General features: G+C 37.1%; 1 protein-coding gene and 1 non-coding gene across 2 annotated transcripts in view; one reads left to right on the top strand and one right to left on the bottom strand.

Moving 5' to 3' along the window:
* The window catches only part of THEMIS (thymocyte selection associated), a 187610-nt gene that overhangs the window by 114013 nt on the left and 60787 nt on the right, over positions 1 to 12810 (top strand). The window lies entirely within an intron of this gene.
* LOC118001686 lies at positions 6645 to 6749 on the bottom strand. The gene has a single exon (XR_004676795.1). It is a non-coding gene; the product is annotated as a U6 spliceosomal RNA (small nuclear RNA).

Below are 12810 nucleotides of genomic sequence, written 5' to 3'. Positions count from 1 at the left end.
CAGGAGACTTTCTGTCTAATGGATTCGACATAGGAAGATAATTTCAGTATGAAAACTGGAGAGAAGAATGCTATTAGTTGGAGAGTGCACAGATCTGGGGGACAATTTATTATGATCTATCAAAAATTGGGATTGAGCTCAGAAAAGGATATTTAGATGTCCAGGTTGAAGTGAGTGAGTTTAAACAAGTAGAATTAGTTAGATGTACAGCGGTATTTACTGTGATCCAGCCAGAAGGAGCGTCAGGTGTTGTTGATAGTGTGTAGACATAACTCTATCAAGATCCTGGAGAGGTTTATAATGGCCATAGTGTAGAGCAATCTTATGAGGGTGGAAGAGCAAATAAGACCAGATCAGTTAAAGTGTGTCATTACCAAGCTTCTTATCTCAGGCTCATAAGTAGTTTGGTGCGCTTCTTAATCATTCTGTTCCAGATGAGAAATGCAACTCCCTCAATATCAACTTCTTAGGTTCTCTGCCACACTGTGCTCTCCAGTGTTCAGGGCTCAGTTTTTGAGTTACTAGATCTCTCCTTTGCCTGGTTCAGGCATCAGGTGATTGCGTGACTATAGACTTGTCTCTCCTTGGCTAATTTCCTAAAGATTGTTAGCTATGTTCTTGGGGACTCATCCATCATCCCTTATCTTTCATCTTTTTAGTCATTTCTTCCTTTCTATTTTGCTAAGAGGTACTGTTTTGTGTTTTTTGTGTGTTTTTTTTTTCCTGTACTTCCACTCCTTTTTTGACAATAGACCCTAGTGCCCCATTAAGCCCACAGCTAAAACATTAGCACCTGAAACAAGCTAGGTCCCATTTTTACCTCACCCTCCTAAAAGAAATACTGCATTTTATTCTTCCAGCACAGAAGAGAATGAAAACCAACAAAATCAGTTGTATTCCCTATTAAAAAAAAAAAAAAAGACTAGTCCTTCCTTAAACTGGTCTATTTTTTAGGGAAATCTTATAGAGATAGAGGAAAAATGGAGGGTATTTTAGAGTTCCCAGTAGGAAAATAATAATAAAATTTCTGTTTTAGATACAAAATGTCTAGAAAAGGCAAGTTTATAGAGACAGAAAACAGAGAAGTGGTAGCCTAGAGTGGTGGTTGTCTAGAGTGGTGCGTAGGAGCAGAGATGAACTGCAAACAGGCGTGAAGGAACTTTTTGCATGATGAAAAAGTTCTATACCTGGATGGTTGCCCAGCCCTTTAAATTTCTTAAATTCATTGAATTGTACACTTATAATGGTGAAAACATCAATTTTCCTTAATAAATCTATTAAAATGTCCATTTTGGAAAATCTAATTACAGAGCAGATAATCAGTTCAAATAGAAGCAGAAAGAACAGTTAGAAAGCCAAAGTACCAATATCAGAGAGAGAGAGATGACTGCCTCTGTGACTGGAAGACAGATATTCAAGAGGTTTTTAGGAGATGGTGTTTGTACGGTATGTGGTTGATAAAGTGTAGGGAATAAGAAAGGCACAAAACAAGGAAAATATCCAGATCTCTGACATAAACATCATCATGGATGATGGTGAAACTCATTAAATAAGGAGCTCAAGACACAGATAGAAGGGTGGTTTTGCAGGGGCAAGATAAGAATTTAGTTTAAAGTATGCTCAGTTTAAAATGTCTGTGAGCAGTCTGAGCTGAGATGTCTAGTATAAAGTTAACGATGGTCTATAGTTGAGGAAAGAATTCCAGGCTGAATCTGGTGATTCAAGTGTCAGCAAATATAAATGGTTAATGAAGTTCTGTGAGAGGATGAGATGAAGCTGGAGAGTGTGTAGCTCATGAGGAAAAAAAAAAAAAAGATGTACTTCTATGAGGAAATCCAAAATATAAGGGATAAAAGAAGTAGAAAATTAACACCATATGTCTGTTTTGGGGTGAGTGTAACTTTCCCTTATCCCTCAAAGTAGAGGGAAACCAGATAATAGTGAGCAATAAAAGAACAGCTATATCATCTTAAAAATTAATCATATTAATCTTCCTTCTGTGTTTCTTATCTTTATGAAGGCCACCAGCATATACTGAGTAGCCTAAAGCAGACATCTAGGAACAGTCCTTCCTATTTTTTCCTCTTCCCATGTATCAGTCATTAAATCCTATGGATTCTACTTCTTTAACATTTTTAAATTTATACCTCTCTACTTCAGGTCTTCATCATTTCTCTTCTGGATTACTGAGACCATCTCCTAACTAGTCTTTTTATGTTTGGTCATATTATATTGAAATTTATTACCCACATCACTGATATAGTTAACATTATAAAAGAAAAATCTTACTGTGTGATTCTCTTGCTAAAAATTCTTTGTGTCTTTCCTTTAAATTTTTTATCATCTGTCCCTTACTTGTTTCTCAAGCAATACTTCTCTCCATACCATACCTTACATCTATACTTCACCATAGTGAATTTGCAGTTTGCAAAAGACTGTGTTCTCTCCTGAGTTCCCAGTCTTTCCAAATGGAATTTTGTAATTTTTGTTTGTTTTGAACAGTCATTGGGGACTTACTAAATTCTAAATAAGTCAATAATTCTCATTAAATCCTTTCAGTGTCCGTATAAATGTTATTATCATTCTCAATTTATAGACAAGGAAACTGAGGCAAGAGAATAATTGCCCATAGAAAGAGAGTTATCAGTAAGTGTTAGAGCTAGAATTCTAAACCAACCTTTATTCTTCATCGAAGTTACTCTCTGTTGTTACCTGTTCTAAGGAAATTTCCTTGGCACTCTACCTCCCATCCGCTAATTCACAGGTCTGTGTTTGGTACTCCTAATTTGGGTTTCCATAACAGGCCTTATGAACCGTTACCATAGTATTTACCATAAAATGTTAGAATGACTCTCTTACTTATCTGTCATACTCATTAGATACTGTGCTTCTTTAGGCCTAGGGATATATATGTAAAAATAAAATAAAATAAATAAATAAATAAATAACGCAGAGAGTTAATTATTTATATATTTATTTGTGCTTGCTTTCTTGGTATTTTAGTAAAGCTTCTGGTTCAGAACAGTCACTCAATAAATATTTCTGGGAGGGAGGGAAGAAAGAAAGAAGGGAACAGGGAAGAAAGTATTTTGGGGGGGAAGGGGCAGAGGAAGAGGGAGAGGGAGAATCTTAAGCAGACTCTGAGCTGAGCACAGAGCCCAGTGCGGGGCTTGATCTCACGACTCTGAGATCATGACCTGAGCTGAAATCAAGAGTCAGGTGCTTAACCAACTGAACCACCCGGGCGCCCCTAGTTCTAATTTTTTTAGAATTTGATTTCATCTATATACTTAATATATATATACATATATGCATAGATACATAGATAATGTGTATGTATGTGTGCATGTGTGTGTGTGTACATATTATAATATGTATTATACACTATTGAGCTCCCATCTGACTTTTATTATGAAGGTAATTCCAAAATATCTTAATCCCATTTGTTAAGTAATTCTTCCCAATTTTTTGGATGTTTTCTTTAACATATAATAAATTTCTTCATATATAAGTCTGTTTCTGGGTTATTCATTCTTTTTCAGTGATCTTTTATTTTATTTTTGAATCAGGATTACATTTTAAAAATAGGATCCATCATTATGTGTTTGTATATAGATATACTTTTTAAATGGTTTTAAGAGTAAGGCATGTTATTTTAGGAAATAGAGAAAAACCAAAGAAAATAAATCACCAGTAATCTTATTTTATTAATAGATTTTCTATAAATATTATATTTCCATAATTCATTAACATATAGACTCAGGCACACATACATGGATGATTCTGTATCTGTATCTGTGATAAAGTGACATATGGACATACATGTATATGTATACATGTGTGTAGTCTAACAGATTGTTACATTTGACTCTTTGCCCTGAAATTATTCCAGAGGCTCAAAACCTCAGAACTGAAGGTGAGCCCATGAACCTCCACATTTTAAAGTGAGTTGCTAGACTATCTATGCAGGACTTGAAAGGTGAAGGTCATACAGTCAGTGCCAACAGCATCAGCCAGTCTTGCATCTTGGAAGCCAGGAGCAAATGTTCTATAGGTGCTAGGGCATTTTTCCTCACCATAAGTCAAGAAAGAGAAAGGTTAAGAAGTTAGCAAGTTGAGGGAGGATTTGTTTTGCAGAGAGTTAATCATACACTGTGGAGATTTTATCCCCAACATTATGGGTAAAGAAAGTTGAGTTTTTCTTTCTCATCCCAAGTTATGTGGTGGGGTCTTCAAGTGATCCACTTGAAGGCCTTGTCATTGGGGTGTGGGAATTTGAGAAAAATAAGAACTGACATTTGACCCATATCTATGAAGTCTAAAGGTAAGAGGCTATAACTGGAGATTTCCCCCTTCTGGGGTAAGTGATATTGAGAGTAAACTGCGCCTCCATCAATGGCAGAGCAAGTGGGTTCTCTGGAAACAAGATGTGAACTGGAGAGAGGGGAAGGGACCTTAAACACTAGATGTATTTCCTGAAGTCCAGGACCTGAGGGTGATAGTTTTAAGTGGCTAGCCTTGGGCAAAGATCTTACAGTGTGGTTCCCAACTAGGATGGTTTCCAAGTAATCTGCTGAAGTATCCCAGGAATGAATGGGGTCAGTTTTTAACATTTGCCATGCCCAGTTTACAGAGATAGGAGCAACCCAAGGCTGTATTTCTCATTTTCTCCTTATTTTTCTTTTCTCCTTAGACCCTATGCTGGAGAAATAAAAAAAGAAATTAGTGAGTAGAGGAAGAAGAAAGAGCTAATAATTAAGTCAACCATAATTTCTTCTCTATTTGTAGATTTGGAAGCCTCAAGGGAGATTAAGCTACTACAGGAAGATGCTTTAAATTAGAGAAGCTCTTTGAGCTTTGCTTATTATATTAACTAGACTGGATCTAAGTGGCTAATACATAAATGTGGATTTTTATAAACTACTTGTTCCTTAAAAGCTATGGGATTGCCTTAAAATTTTATGCAGAGTTAGAACAACCACCCGTTTACAGACACTTGAAGGGATATAAAAGAACAAGAATGAAGTTGGTTCCTTCTTATACCCTATCAAGTCCCATTTGCTCAATAAATTGCTTATATAAGTATGTGTGTTTGTACACCCATGTGTGCATATCTCCGTATATGAGTATGTAAGTGTGGGTATGTGCAATGCAGTTATTTCCAGACATTCTTTTGGATGTCAAGTTTTTTTTAATGTCCAAATAAAATCAAGTAAGCCCTAATTTCTTATAATTTTTGGCATTCCAGTGCCCTCCTCCTTTATTTTCCAAAATTTATGTGGGAGATTTATATATTCTCCTTTGGTCTCCTTTGTTCTCTTTCTCTTCATTCTTTTCTGGATTTTATTATTTTATTTTATATTTTTGATATACAGAAAGCTATACACAATTAATATACATAACTGGTGAGTTTAGTAATAACTATACACCCATGAAACCATCAAAACAGTCTATGCCATAAAACTGTCCATCACCTCCAAGAGTTTCCCACCATCCTCTTCATTATTGCTTTTCACTCTTACTTCATGTTTGTTTGTTTGTTTTGTCTCAGTACTGTGTTCCAACCTGCATCAGATTGCTCTGGTCTTAAGTGCCCCAAACTATGAATTCAGTTTATTCTCTTTGATTTTTCAGGGAGCCACTAACAATGCACTTATGGGTAAAAATGAATCTGCTGAAGATCTGGTAGCTAGGAACAGAAAGTGAAGTTCTAAACCCTAATAATGATTAATCCTTGACCCTTAACCCTCTCCAGGCTTTCATCTCATAGAATTAGTGCCTTTCCTTCTAGGATCACCTCATATTGGTTGTTTACTTTTAAATAACATCAACATTATTATTATTAATGCATTAACAATGCTCATCTCGTAATTTAGTTATATAATCTTAAACTTGGAGGGCTTGACTTGCCTTATAATCAGACCCACTTATAATTATTCTGAATCTGTGTTTATTTTCATATTTAACTCCTTAATCCATGAGAAATTTATTTTGTATATTGTGTTGTATGAAAAAACTTTTTTTTAAAACAGATGGTTAAACCGTTTTCCCAGTTCCATATATTTACTAAATATTCTTTACCCATCTGTTCTGAAGGCAGTTTCTCATTTTTTTTATTCTGTTTTTTATTCTCATTTTTTTATTCTGTTACCTGGCTTTTCTTAAATCAGTAACTCACAAATAGTATTTTCTAATATGTTATAATATTGGTATACATTTTTTTCTTCTTGTTATTAATTGTTTAGATTCTCAGCTCCTCATTCTTTCAAATGAACTTTTAAGCCACTTCATTAATTTCTATAAAAACATCTTGGGATTTTTAAAAAAATTTTTTTAGATTTTATTTATTTGAGAGAGAGAGACAGAGATACTGAGATAGAGAGCACAAGTGGGGAGAAGAGGGAGAAGCAGGCTCCCCACAGAGCAGGGAGTCTGATGCGGGACTCGATCCCAGGACCCTGGGATCATGACCTGAGCCGAAGGCAGACGCTTAACCGACTGAGCCACCCAGGCGCCCTCTTGGGGGGATTTTGATTGGAATTTATGAATTTTTATTTTACCATCTTGGCAAATGGTTTGATATTCCATTTAGTCAAATCTTATAATTAAAGTCCTGTATATCTTTATAACAAAATTTTTTTTAAAAAAATATGGAATGCTTCACGAATTTGCATGTCATCCTTGCAGGGGGCCATGCTCACCTCTCTGTATCATTCCAATTTTAGTATATGTGCTGCTGAAGTGAGCACTGTCTTTATAACAATCTTTGATATACTTCTGACATTTCTTCAAATTGCCATTTCTTCATATTAGACCTCTTCCTTCAGAATTAGGAACACTCAGTTGTGTGGTACTCTCTCCAGTGTAAAACTTCTGTATTTTCCTTTGAGTAAAACCAGAGATTATGGCTTTTAACGTGGGGATCATCTGCTTTTAGTCGTCTGTCATTCAGCAGATATTTCTTGATTATTATACTTTAGGTACTGTTTTAGATGCTGCATATACATCAATAACAAAGGGGTAAATGACTTGATACTCTATGTAAATGTTACATTCTAGTGGGAGTAAAGAATATAGAATGGCAGTTCATGGTAAGTGCTATGTAAAAAAGAATAGAGCAAGATAAGTAGGATTAAGAGTGCAAGGCGAATAGAATAATTTTAAATAGGGTGGTCATGGTACGCCTTACTGGGAACAAGACACTTGTCCAAAGACTTCAATGGATAAGATGAGCTGTGCAGACAGAGGATGGGGTAAGTGCTCCTGGCAGAAGAAAGAGATGGTACAACCCTGAGGCCTAATGTACTCAAAAATCATCTGGAAGGCCAGGATGGCTGGAATATAGTGAAGAAGGAGACAAAAGGGGATGAGTTCAGACAAAATGGGGGAGGTAAATTGCATAGGTCTTTGTAGGTCATTATAGTAATTTTGGTTTAACTTTTTATGAGACAAGAAATGATTGGAGGATTGGGTCGGGGAATGACAATTATATTTTCAAGGATTCATTCTGATTTATGTTCTGCTGTTAATAGGGGAGCAAGGATGGAAACAGGGAAACCAACTAGGGGGACATTGCTATACGTGATGCTGCCCTGGGCCAACAGGGTAGCAATGGGGGTAATAAAAAATGGTTAGTTGTAGATGTATATTAGAGTGCAAAGCAAAAGGTTTTTCTTTCTGGGTTGCATTTTTCTCCTTCTACTTTCAGTAAAGAATCTTCATTTTATAACTCTCTGCTGCTGACCTTTTAAATTTAGCTTATTCCTACCTAGATTCTCTTATTAATACAAGTTTCTTCTCTTGGACTTTACATAGGTACAATTCTCTTTTGAAAATATTGAAAATTTAGGGCACCTGGGTGGCTCAGATGGTTAAGTGTCTGCCTTCGGCTCAAGTCATGATCCCAGGGTCCTGGGATCGAGTCCTACATCAGGCTCCCTGCTGAGCAGGGAGCCTGCTTCTCCCTCTGCCTCTCTCTCTCTGTCTCTTATGAATAAATAAATAAAATCTTTAAAAAATATATTGAAAATTTAATTTTAGATAGCTGTGATGGAAAAAAAATACTGTCTGGAAATCAGGAGAATGTGATTCTTATCCTGGCTGTGTTACTAGTTCACCATGTAATATGGGATAATCTTAGCATTCTTTTTTTTTTTTTTAAGATTTTTTATTTATTTATTTTTTAGAAAGCAAGCGAGAGAGAAACAGCATGAGAGGGGAGAGGGTCAGAGGGAGAAGCAGGCTCCCCGCCGAGCTGGGAGCCCGATGTGGGACTCTATCCCAGGACCTTGGGATCATGACCTGAGCCGAAGGCAGACGCTTAACCATCTGAGCCACCCAGGCGCCCCTAATCTTAGCATTCTTGACTATAAAAGGTTAGAGTAAATGATCAGTATTATTTTTTTGAGCTTAAATGTTCTACCAATCTATGATTCTGTATCTGTATTCTGGTCAGTAAAGAGTTAAAAATAACTGAAAAATCTTGATTTGGGATCCTTGACATATCAACAGATTGCTTTGCTGAAGAATTCTTGAGAAGAAATAGGAAGTCCAAAAATGAGCTTATAGTATTTTGGGGGGACGGTGGTCGTCCTTGACATTGCTGGTAAGTTTCTCTTTTTGACAGCTGAAGAGGGGCCTTTTTCTGTAATGCTTGATTTCATGGGGCCTGCTTTGTCTTTATAATCCTACATTTAGTGGGAACTTGGTTCCCATTTTCTGTCTTTTTTTTTTTTTACCTCCCATGAGAGGATTTTCCCAGGACTGCCTCTTTTTAGAATTACCCTTCCCTATTTCAGTTCTGCATTTCTAAAACCTGATTTGTTGTGGTTGTATCACCATGTTATATATGTACAAGGCAATATTTCCATGCACCTTTTTACCTGTTTCATCCTATCGTTTCCCTGTATTTGACACTCTTCTTGAGATTCCTTTCCAGGGCTACCAGGTCCATCCCCATATTGCATCCACTGGGACATAGTCTTCATGTGTACCTTGTTCTCTCTTCTCTCTTAGATCACACAGTACATCTGATTCTGTGCCCTGGTGCTGCTTATTCTGCCCTGAAGCTAGCTCAGTCTGTTTTGAAACACATAGAACAATATTGTTTCCCCCATTTCAAGGGCGTTGCATTTGCGACTCTATTTGACACCGGGAGACTAGAATTAAGATACTAAGAGACTATGAAATGAAAGGCAGAAATAGCTTGTTCCTGCAAGTGGAAAGAAATTCGCCCCCATTTTGCTAAAAGCACTAGATCTTTCTAATCAAACATTTGACATCATGACCAGGCTGGAGAAAGAGTGTACCTGTTCAGTTATAATTGGTTCTGCTCAGAGAAGTGAATTTCTCATTGTCTGTGCAGCTACAGGAAATATGGTTAATAAAAGCACATGTCAGTCTGACTGAAGCTGTTCTATAAAGCCTTGCCAGGCCACTCTGCAAAACTGGTATTTCCTATTATGAAAACTAAATCTCAAATCATAGTTAAAAGGTAATCAGTCTTCGGGAGAGTGGTCTGTAGAGGTAAGCAGTAATTCAGATTTGATTGGCAACATAGGCTTTTCAGGGGATAGTTCAAAATGAGAAGCATTTGGAGGAAGCCAGAAACACAATCCAAAATGATGATTCTCGGAATTTTCTAACATTGGGTTATTGGTAGATATATGCACATTTTTTAAGTTGTGCTTTCCTAGGAACTATGATGATAGTAAACGGTGGCTTTGCGTACTTCATCTCCTTTAGCTCCTGTAACACGACCTTGTGATACAGGTATCATTGTCACCACTTCATAGCTGAAGAGACTTGCCCAAAGTTCCTAGATTGTAGTCAGTGTCGGGGTGGGCCTTTCTCCTGCCAGCAGAGCCCAGGCATTCCTTATGGTCCCATGATGCCTCCTGGAAGGGTAGTGTATGATTGCCTCTAACAACTTTTCTGTGCTATTGCTCCTTGCTTTATACCTGTGTTTATTGTTTCCATCATTGACAAAGCAGAGCAATAGCACTTTCATCATAAGGTGGTTGTAAAGACAAAATTCAAAGAAATAACACATATCTTAAAAAGAAAAAAAAGGGGGCGCCTGGGTGGCTCAGTTGTTAAGTGTCTGCTTTCGGCTCAGGTCATGATCCCAGGGTCCTGGGATCGAGCCCCACATCGGGCTCCCTGATCAGTGGGAAGCCTGCTCTCCCTCCCCCACTCCCCCAGCTTGTGTTCCCTCTCTCGCTGTGTCTCTCTCTGTCAAATAAATAAATAAAAATCTTTAAAAAAAATAAAAAAAGAAAGAAAGAAAGAAAAAGCCCCATCCAAAGGGAATTAATGTGACCTCACCTAAAAGCTCAATTTTGTATGCAAATTTCATGATTTGAAATAAAATCACTTCCTCTAGTTGAAAGGCATTGTGATTAGATACATTAGTAGCCTAAGTTTAGAAGCATGCACATTTTTCTTTTCATACAAAAATGGTGTTGCTGACACACTGTTGTGAGAGACAGGTGTTGTATGCCATTTTCCTAGTTGGATCTGCACTGAATCTGGAGTTCTTTGTGCTATAACCAGGTAAACAAAGACTGTACTATGTATACCAATATACCTGTATTGTATATAGGCATCACTACCAACTTTTTGTTTGGACTTTATAAAATTAGTGTTGCCCTACTGCTGCTTTGTCTTCGTCTGAGATAGAGCAGAACTAAGTCTCCAGATATTCTTAACTTCACTCAGGAGAATTTTCCAGTTTGGCAAGTAATCAAGCAATCTTCACTACATGGGAATTCCTTAGGATTTCATTTTTTTTCTTTTGCTACTTTGCTAATATTAATATTGATGTACACAGCTTATCTCCTTTGTTAGACCTGGGATAGTCTGTACTTCAGATTCCATGTCTTGTATGAGTGGGTGACTGTCCTGAAAAGATGCTTAATAAGTCTCTGTCTGGGGCCGAACAAGAGAACACATTTTCATGACACTTAAAATATCTCCCAGGGGAAACCATTTGGATTACATACAGAATTTATTCAATGCAAAGCTAAATAACTCTAGGACTTATTTCTAGGCTACATGCCAATCATACTGAATTTATCAAATTACCCATCAACTAGTTGGAATATGTAGATAAAACAAACAAAAAACAGCTGTTCCTCAAGATGGGCAGACCATGAAAGTTATTCTAGGCCATTGAAAGGACTCTGATTTTTTTCTATGACTGAGATAGGGAGCCATCAAAAGGGGAGAGCAGAGATGTGGCATGATATGATTTATGCTTTAAAAGAATCACTATGGGGGAATCTGGGTGGGTCAGTTGGTTAAGCGTCTGCCTTCAGCTCAGGTCATGATCTTAGGATCCTGGGATGGAGCCCCTTGTCAGGCTCCCTGCTCAGTGAGGAGTCTGCTTCTCCCTCTGCCGCTCCCCCTGTGCATTATCTCTCTCTCTCTCTCTCAAATAAATAAATAAAATCTTTTAAAAAAATCACAATGGCTGTGAGAGGGTCCTAAATGATTAACATTAGTAATGCTCAGGACACTGAAGTTTTGTTTCTAAAGTGTGATCTAGATATTAGGGCCATTTTGTTTTGATTTTGAAATTTATTTGAAAATATCTTTGCTATATCAAAGTAAATAAAGTCAACTTTATTTTTCTAATGTTTTGCCATATTCTGGGCAAGTGGGCAGAAGGTAACGAGGATTAAGTAAAGTAACCTGGTCTGAACAGAATTTGTGAGATATAAAAATTTATTGCCTATTCAGTGATAACAAGGGAGAATCTCTGAAGCAGATTGTTTTTGTTGTGTGTTTTCAAGAAAAGATTTAGGGATAAAAATGTAAAAAACAAGCACCCTTATTTTCAAATAAGAACTAAAATCTGAAAATGTTTTAGTACCAAGTTACTGCCTGTAAGTGATTACCCTAAAAGTTTAGGTAGTTTAGAGTAAGACAATTATTATGAATACCATTGATTTCTTTAATCAAAATGTCAATAATGGTGAAGAAAGCATTTTACTTTTTTTCCCATTTACATTATCTGCCCTACTTTTCATTATTCAGTAATAGAAAGTTGTAAAATAAATCAGTAAAGGTCACTGGACTATTTAGCTTCAGGCCCTAGATCTGATTATTGGAAGGCAGTTCTCTGTGAATGCTTTCATGTTTCCTCATGGTCTAAACGTTCAGAGGAATGACCACTGGCAAATTTGGTTAAAGGATGATTGAATAGCAAGCATGTTCTGGAAGATAGTTATATTCCTTCAGAGAGATTCAGAGACTCCTCTCTCCTGTAATATTTGCTTATATCCCAGAATAAAAGCCTCTCCCTCTCCAAAGGGCAGGATGGGACAGTGTGCCAGTCAAGCTCTGAGTGTCATACTTTTGTGAGTCTGTGGTACAGTCCTTCTGTTTGTGCAAAATCCTCATTTCCCCCCAAATAATTAGCCAATTATACCAATGTCATTTATTCAGAATGATTTTAGTAGTGATACCTTTTATAGCCTCACCAGTGCTAAGATGCTCTGTGATAATAAACTGTGTTCTGATCTAGAAACTTTGTGTTTCGGGCGCCTGGGTGGCTCAGTTGGTTAAGCGACTGCCTTCGGCTCAGGTCATGATCCTGGAGTCCCTGGATCAAGTCCTGCATCGGGCTCCCTGCTCGGCAGGGAGTCTGCTTCTCCCTCTGACCCTCCCCACTCTCATGTGCTCTCTCTCATTCTCTCTCTCTCAAATAAATAAATAAAATCTTTAAAAAAAAAAAGAAACTTTGTGTTTCCTGTCAGGATATCTATCTATCTATCTATCTATCTATCTATCTATCTATCTATCTAT

This window comes from Mirounga leonina, unplaced genomic scaffold, assembly GCF_011800145.1.
Source record: "Mirounga leonina isolate KUSES-001 unplaced genomic scaffold, KU_Mleo_1.0 Mir_53, whole genome shotgun sequence".
Lineage (NCBI taxonomy): Eukaryota > Metazoa > Chordata > Mammalia > Carnivora > Phocidae > Mirounga > Mirounga leonina.
The sequence above is the reverse complement of the archived record's forward strand: the minus strand, read 5'-3'. Positions and strand labels throughout refer to the sequence as shown.